The sequence below is a fragment of the Archocentrus centrarchus genome, chromosome 16 (assembly GCF_007364275.1).
Source record: "Archocentrus centrarchus isolate MPI-CPG fArcCen1 chromosome 16, fArcCen1, whole genome shotgun sequence".
Lineage (NCBI taxonomy): Eukaryota > Metazoa > Chordata > Actinopteri > Cichliformes > Cichlidae > Archocentrus > Archocentrus centrarchus.
This window is the reverse complement of record NC_044361.1, coordinates 22,630,023-22,638,363: the sequence shown is the minus strand read 5'-3', so window position 1 is coordinate 22,638,363 and position 8,341 is coordinate 22,630,023. Positions and strand designations below refer to the sequence as shown.

Genomic DNA, 8,341 nt, shown 5'->3' with positions numbered 1-8,341 from the left:
CATCCAGTATTATGTTACTCCTCTCAATCCTAGACCTTGTTGGGGATGTAATAATTATCATGAGAAAAAGTTGTAAAATTAAAAAGAGAAGAAAACTTAGAAACATATAAAAGGCACTTAACTCAAGCGCTGAATCTTATCTATCATAACAAAAGGCTGGTGTAGACCAAATTATCCAAGAACTGCACTGAAAATCAGTGGTAACAGGTCTTATGGAGGTCTTGTGAATCCAAATTTGAAATGTTTGGTTCAAATCACCATCAATGTGTAGGAGAAAAGTACAACAGAGGAGCCTCTGTCATGATTTGGGACGGCATTTCAGTCATTGTGTTGCAGATCTTGTGAAAAACTAACGGAATTAGCCTGGACCTCAACATTATTGAAGCAGTGTGGAATCATCTTGATAGAGAATGGATCAAAAGGCAGCCAACAAGGAAGAGTGACAACACTACTCCATTAAAAGACTGAACACAATGAACACAAGTACAAGCCTAACCTTTAATATTCAGTGTTGTTAAATGGGTACAAGGAAATGTATTTCTGGAGGCAGTAGTTTCCAAATGCACCCTGACATGAATGAGGAAGCAGCAAGGATATAAAACTCACAATTCCCGTTCGCTCTTGTCACAACATCTTGACACAGATTTAAAGGTACAACTATGACATGAATAAGGATTAAGGTGACCGCAATTTCTCTTCTATCTTCCACTGCATATCGTCAGGAAAAGCAGTGCAGCTGAAATTATTGAATTGAATTGTCTAGTTTATTTGACTTTTTATCAGATGCCAATTCTGATTCTTCTGGCAATGCTGAAAGCATGTGCTGCAGTGCCTCAAGGTAATACATATGGTTTCTTATTTATACACAAAAATCAGAGGTCTTAAAAAGACTTTTATCTTGGACTACTTATAGCTTCATATTTAAAAGAAAAGATTAATGGCATATTGAAAGGGCTATTAACCATATTTAGTCAGCTTCATCAAACTTTCTGTTTCTCTGTCTGTTTGGTAATGACTGTACTGTAAGCAGTACTGACATGTACAGCATGGCATCAGATTTTGGTTGTTTTTTTGTTTTTAGTCATGACTTGATCTGGCCCTGCTTATCCCCCATTTGTTGTACATCTATCTGGCAAAATGTTCACCTTTCCACAAGAAACCAGCACAGCTAATGTGAGGCTGAATGTATCCATTTTTTCTCTCTCTGCACACTGGCTTCCTGGAATTCAAGTAAGTGGCAAGTAATGTGATTGACATCTATGTCAGGGACAACAGAGTAACATTTATCAGGCAGGGCTACATTCTGAATACATGGCAGCCCATTTGCTCCACTTGGGATGCTGAAGCTGGGCTGGTGCAGCTGTGGTTAAACAGAAAGCCCTGAATAAAGAAATTCTTCTGTGGATCGGACATCGCTAAACCAATTGTTATTCCAGAGAGTTAATTTATTAACTCCGCAATTCATACAGGAGCAGCACTCCAATGGTGGGAAAACTGACATTGCTCAGTCTTTTGTTGAAATGATGACTGATGTTCACATGTGGAATTATGTCATTTCCCCGCTACATAGAAGATCTAAACTTCACTCCAGAAAATGTCACAAACTGGAGGACACTAGAGTTCCAGGCCATAGGAAGAGTACTAATAGAAAATAAACAACTGACTTGTCACTGAAGTCATACTATAAATATCTCAAGTCATTCAGGAGAAGCTTTGAAACATCTGCAGCTAGTCTTTGGGGAGGGTAGTGTCTTTGATCAGCTTGGATTTCTGTCAAAAAAACAACATTTTAAAAGATAGAAGCTTATGTTAAATCAGAATAATCAATTAAAAACATCTATGTTAATGAATTAATTAGTAAATGTATGATGGTTTGGGGTTTCTATCTAAGTCCACGCCTGTCACCAATCATCTAAATCGTCTCCTCAGTATAAACACCCTGACCTGTGTTCCCTGCCACATTGCCTTGTTGAAGTGAAGGATTACGATATGTGATCGTGTGTCATTTATTTCCCTCTGATGTTCTTCTTCACAGTTCATTAAAAACAATCATTTTGAACTGTAGTCTAGTCTCGTGTCCAGTGTCTTTTATGACTATACTGACAAACCATTTACAATACTAAAATATAAGGCAGGGGTTCCCTGAACTATTTTGACCCTTGACAGTAATTCAGCTCGCCTTTATGTGTTATCATCCATGTTTATGAAGCCTGACTCAGCTCTTGGCCCTCCTTGTGGAGCTCATCTCTACACATTCATCTAAATGTGAGTAAATTCTGCTTTATGTTATCTTTATGATTGTAGCCCTTGAAGACAGGAGAAGAAGACTTGGGCTCCTGCATGAGTGTGCCTATGAAAGTCATGTTGATTTATTCACTGTAAAACTGCACGGCTCATGTTAGGATCAAAGTAGGACAAAACCTGAGGAAAAGCTTTAAGTGCTTAAAAAGAATTTCCTGTATGTCGCATAGACATTCACAAAACTACATTCAATTTTCCACCTACATTTTTACAACCATTAATCTATCTAATGCTCTGTGATTTAATGGCTCATGTCAGAACCAATGTTACTTCAGTTCAATGCCTGGATATTAAACTTAGCAGCTTGTAATTATTCTTGATTTCTCCTCTTTTTATGGCTTCTTAATTCAACTTTAATGACCCTGTTTTTAAGGCTTTTTTTTAGATATGAATGCTTGGTATTACTTTAGAGCAGAAAGGCCAAAAACTTTAGTGAATTCTTTATCCGACTAACTATTTGGCAGAGCTCACCAAGAAAAAATAGCAGGAAAAGCGGAAAAACTCCTGCAAAGCTTATTATTATAAAATGCAAGTTTGTGAAAAATATTTAAGAGGATTTACAATATTAAAGATATCCTGTTTAGTCTCCCCCACATCCTTGCTTTATGGGTGGGTATTCTTAGTGCATACTGTTGATTACTGTCTTTGAGTCAATACTGAGCTGAACACAGAAGCCTGCAGGTCCATACCACCTTCAAGATGCAACTGGCTTTAGCCAAGTGAAACAACTAGTTATTCACCATCACATTGTTTTGCCCAGGTTGAGCTCTTTTCTGAAGGAATTGCAACATTTCCTCAAACCATGGCACTTGTGATGCTGTAGCCTACTTGCAAACCCCCGGGGGTTTCCACAATAAATTAGGCTGCAAGACAGGAGCTGCAGCAGTAACACTACTCACTTTAAACACCTCACTTTTGACATTTGTGCTGAATCAATTAAGCATTATGTGCTGTGTGAGAACTCGGAAAAAGCCCCTTGTGATAGGCCAGCTGCTTCCTGATGTAATGGAGGGCAACTTTTACCTCAACAGAGGGGGGGAGATGAGAATTTATAAAGGTCCAATTCTCAAATAGTGGAAAACACTTTTGCTTGAGGTACCATTTGCTCCACTGATGTCCTCAGCCATGGTGAGCGCAGCCCATGCTGTGCTGAAAATATAAGTCTTTACTGCAATGCTGAAGCTTACACAGCTAGTTTGCATGAAAAAATATGAAGATTTAACATATGGAGAAAGAACTTATTTTAAACTTCTTTTTTTTTTTTTTTTTTTAATCGAACCTGAATACTTTAGTTTTTATAGTTCAGGGAAAACAGAAACATTGAAAAGGCAAAATTAAGAAAAAATATCTGACTGGAAAAAAAGCTTAAGTAGATCCTTCTTTGAACACTGCATTTATCTGGGTTTTAATTAGAGTTCAGTGAATACTTTCAGGCCCTTTTCTGAAAGTTGAACGTCTGCAAAGCCTTGGAGTTCTCTGAAAGAAACTATGTGAGACATAACAAAGCAAAGAAAAGAACAACACAATCTTTTCTCCACAAAAACACAGAAATACAGTCAAGGTTCAAAATGCATCTATAAATTACATATAAAATAAGAATTAGGTAAAAGTATGCGTAGGCATATTTCACATACATCTTTAGAATATTTTCTTTATCTTTGTCTGTGTAGTTTGTGATTTCAAACACCCTTTAACACAACATAATAATAACTAATGCTGTTTTAGAGTTTGAGTGGGTCTGCCCAGTCAAGTCACATACCAAATCTGAGCTTTATCAAGCATATTCCTACCTGCTGTGACTAATAGCGCCACCCAGAGTTATTTGAGTGAATTGCTTAGGATTTCAAAGTTGAGTGGCAGCTCATTTTGAAGAAATCCCACAATCCGATTGAAAAATCCTAGACAGCCTGGCATCACCAGCAGCTGATGCTGTATAACCCTTAGGCCCCCCAGGCTTCACCGACAGCTTACCTTAAACTACTGGATTCAACTTTTGAAGCTCTAAAGGATGGTGATGAGCTTTTTGCCAAATTTCTCAACACACTCCAAGATGCTGGGGAGAAACTGTCCCATTAACTACACCAACTGCAGGTCGCTAAAAAGGAGTGCTGTATGAGCTAGTGAAATTGACAGACACCTCTTATGTCAGTTTTGCCGTGGCTGTTGAGATAATGCCGTAATATCAGAGCTTGAGCATAAAAGAGACACCCCACCCCCACCCCCACCCCCCGATTCTGTAAGTTACTGTTACAGTTGCAAGTGGAGGAGGAAACATTTGGCTAAAGTAAACCAGATGAGGAAAAATCTTGGTGCATCAAAGCAGAAAGTCAGTTCTCACATCTTAACTGCTAGCTCTCTTGAGCGTGACACATCATTAGAGAATGGCATCAGTGAGATGAGAAGACAGCCCAGTCTGGCCTGGTAGATGTCAAAGGAAAGCAGTAAAAGACAGTAGATAAGGTGATTCTCACCATTCTGTCTTTTAACCCTTACAATGAGCTATCGTTGCTGATATGCCTTTTAACAGCCTTCAACACTGAGCGTATTGCTGCCGACACATTTGTGCAAGGAAATTTTGCATTACCATAATTACATGATGGTTTATGCTATCAGAAAAATGCAGATGGTTTCTGAAAGCTGAGAAATTGCGCTTCACAGCCAGCATGTGGTTATTACGGTAATTTCACTTGTGCTGTTGCAGGAAGTCTGCGGATACCACCTCTTATGCTGAATGCAAAGCTAAAGAAAAGTTTTTGTGAGCTAGTTCTAACTGTTAAAATATTTGGTTGTACTGACACTTAAGTGTAAGATGATCAAGTTAAGTGACAAGACGCCCTTTAAGCACAGGCCTCACCCAATACGCCCACAAGATCTTGAGGCTTTATGGCAACAACTGCAAGAGCTAAGTGATGCAGGAGTAATCACAGAATATGAGTCATCATTAACCATGGCTGTGATATGGAAGGAAGGAGAATGGGGATGTAAGACTCTGTGTCGATTATCGACGGCTAAACCTCCAAACTATCAAGGATGCATGTGCATTGCCTAATCTGTAGAAGACTTTCTCTGGCCTCACAGGCTCAAAGTGGTTCTCTGTTCTCAACCCCAAATATGGCTACTACTACTATTAAGGTAGATGAGGCTGACAAACATAAGACTGCTTTTGTGTGTCCACTGGGTTTCTGGGAGGTTAACAGCATGCCCCAGAGCATAAGCAATACTCACAGCACATTCCAAAGGCTGATTGAGAAGTGCATAGGTGGTATTGACATTAAAGAATCTCTGTGTTTTTGGATGATCTCAGTGTGTTTTCAGAAACCCTTGAGGAACATGAAACCCAGCTACTCCACATACTCAACTGTCTCCAGGAGTACAGATTTAAATTGTCCCTGGAAAAATTGTAAAAATTTTCCAAACATCTGTGAGGTATCTGGGCCATATCATGTCCCTGCATGATGTAGAGACAGACCCTGAGAAAGCTGAGGTCCTTAAAACCTAGCCAAGTCCTATAACTTTCAAAGAACTGCATTAATTCCTTGGGTTTGCAGGGTATTACCAGCGATTCATTCAAGATTACTTGAAAATAGTAAAACCCCTGAATGACCTCACCACTGGATACCCACCACTAAAGAAGGACAGCTGTCACAAAGTGGACAAAGATAAATATTTCTAGCTCAAGGAGCTCTTCTCAAATCTTGCCAAAAGATTTTAAAACTATCATTGACAAGCTAACCACTGTCCCTGTGTTGGGTTTTGCTGATCCAAAGTTGACATATGTCTTGCATACAGATGAAAGAGCAACTGGGTTACACTCTATCAAGAGCAATGGGGAAAAACAAATGTAATTGCATTTGACAGCAGAGGTCTATCCTAAAGTGAATCTTGTTTTCCAGCCAACAAACTTGAGTTGTTGGCATTCAAGGGGGCTGTAACAAAGAAGCTTAGTTACTATCTGTATGGAAGTTCTTTTTCAGTCATCACAGACAGCAATTCTCTGACTTACCTTTTGACCGCAGCTAAGTTAGATGCAACCAGCCATCACTGGTGGTCTACTCTTCTCCTTCAGGTTCTAACTTCGCTACAGAGCAGGGAAGTACAATCTAGATGCTGATGGACTGCCACGATGTTCCCATGCTGAGCCAGTCAATTATCCAATTTCTCCTAAAGAACAAGAGCAAATTTGCCAATTCATTCAACACCATCTACCTGATTCTAAGAGCTTTACTGATGTTTCTCACGATGCCATTAATGCAACCTGTGAGAAACACCTTGTCCATCCACCAGCTGATATGGACAACAGTGTTCTTGGTTTTCCTCTTGTAACATCCCTTGCTATGTCAACTAAAGCTATTCTAGACAGCTTTGAGCATTATTATGGGTTTCCTGTCATTCCCAGCATTTCAGAGGAAGACTTGAGACAGGAACAGTAATAATGTATATCCTGGTCATCCGAACTAGCAAGTGGACTATCACTTGCTAGTAATTGTGGTGTGGTGATAGCGATCGGTTCTGATAGTGAACCTGTGAAATTCTCAGCCTGGCGCAGCACCGGGTGATAAACTAGATCACTCAGCTAGAACCCTGCTGCATAAGATTAAGGTGGGAGGGTGTAACCCAGGTTAATTTGATTAGCATTGTAAAAAAGGCTGTTCCGGGGGAGATTCAGCACGGGAAGTATCAGGAGACCTGGCTCGCTCTCTTCCTGCTGACGGCGGAGGGATTGAGAGCCGCCTGCGCATGAGCTACACAGGACGCGGTAGTTCAGCTGCGCCAGCTACGAGCGGAACGGGTGAAGAATATCGACTGTCAACCCAGAGGGAGATTGGTGCAGCGGCCAGTGGACTGTGTGCGTCTATTTCAAGTAAGGACTGGGGTTGGGAGTAATAGCTTAAGATGGTGTAGCATCTACGCCCTGGACTGCCGTGATGTTGCTAACTGCTAGCCCAAGGAGCGCGTTATTTCCGGCGCAGCATGTTAAGGTTGTATTGTATTATATTGTGTTGTATAGTATTGTTATCTGTTAGACTGGGCTGGTGGCTGGTTTAGAGGGGTAATTATACGGAGATTCCCTACGTTTTATGTGATCGCGGGACGCACCCGTGCCGCGCATTAATCAGAGTAATTAGCAGAGTGAATGCCACTCCGAGTGCGACTGTAAGCGGTCATGTTTGTGTTCACTTCAGAGACCAGCAGAGGGTGCCACTGGATCGTTGTAAAGAGTATACCTACTAGTTATGTGCATTATATGTTAAGTCTGGGGAGTAAGGTTATTTACTGAGCTATGGTTGCTGTGTTAAACCTGTTACATATGTGATTTGTTATGTTTAGATTGTAAGGCTGCGGGGTGTACTCACATGTGCATTTGTTATGATGTAATTTTCATATAGTTAAACCTGTTTTGGTGGTTCTTGTTGCAGACCACACAAATACCCACCCCTGCACCCCCGCAGACCCATACTACTGACCCTATGCGACCACAACCTGGTGGAGCTAAGAACAGCTGTAACTGTCTTGGTGGTGGAAATAAAGCAAAATAAAGCGAGCAAGACATCCGTGTGGTTCTGACCGATCACCTGCTGCGGGTCCCAATTCAATAATCTGGCATTATTAGTGTAGAGGAGGCAGACTGCCCCAACAAAGTGGTCCTTCGAGCCGGATGAGGAGTCTACAGCAGATAAGGATGTCTACAGCACAGGAAGACGAGGTGGGTATGTGTGTCAGGAGGCAACAATCCCTCCCCGCATATCCGGACAACGATGACCGATCTGGGTTCCCAGCCAGATCGGGGCCACCACCAGGCATGGAGACTCCTTCCTCAACGCAGGATAAATTGGGAGATGGAGACCACCACAGCAGATACTTCACACGCTCGGCCTCCCCGATTAGCCAGGAACCCCATAGCCCAGAGCAGGGGAGGAGAGAACGTCATGATCTCGAACTGGAGAGGGACAGCCTTCTAGCATCGGTGGAGAAGCTGAGACTCCAAAACGAGCAGCTCAGGGTCAAGCTTGAGCACCACGGCTTGGTGGAGGGGTATCGG

The 8,341-nt window shown here is 41.4% G+C and overlaps 1 pseudogene; it reads left to right on the top strand.

The window, feature by feature from the left end:
* Positions 1-783: 783 nt before the first annotated feature.
* LOC115794035 (serum amyloid P-component-like) lies at positions 784-1,674 on the top strand (annotated as a pseudogene).
* Positions 1,675-8,341: the final 6,667 nt, after the last annotated feature.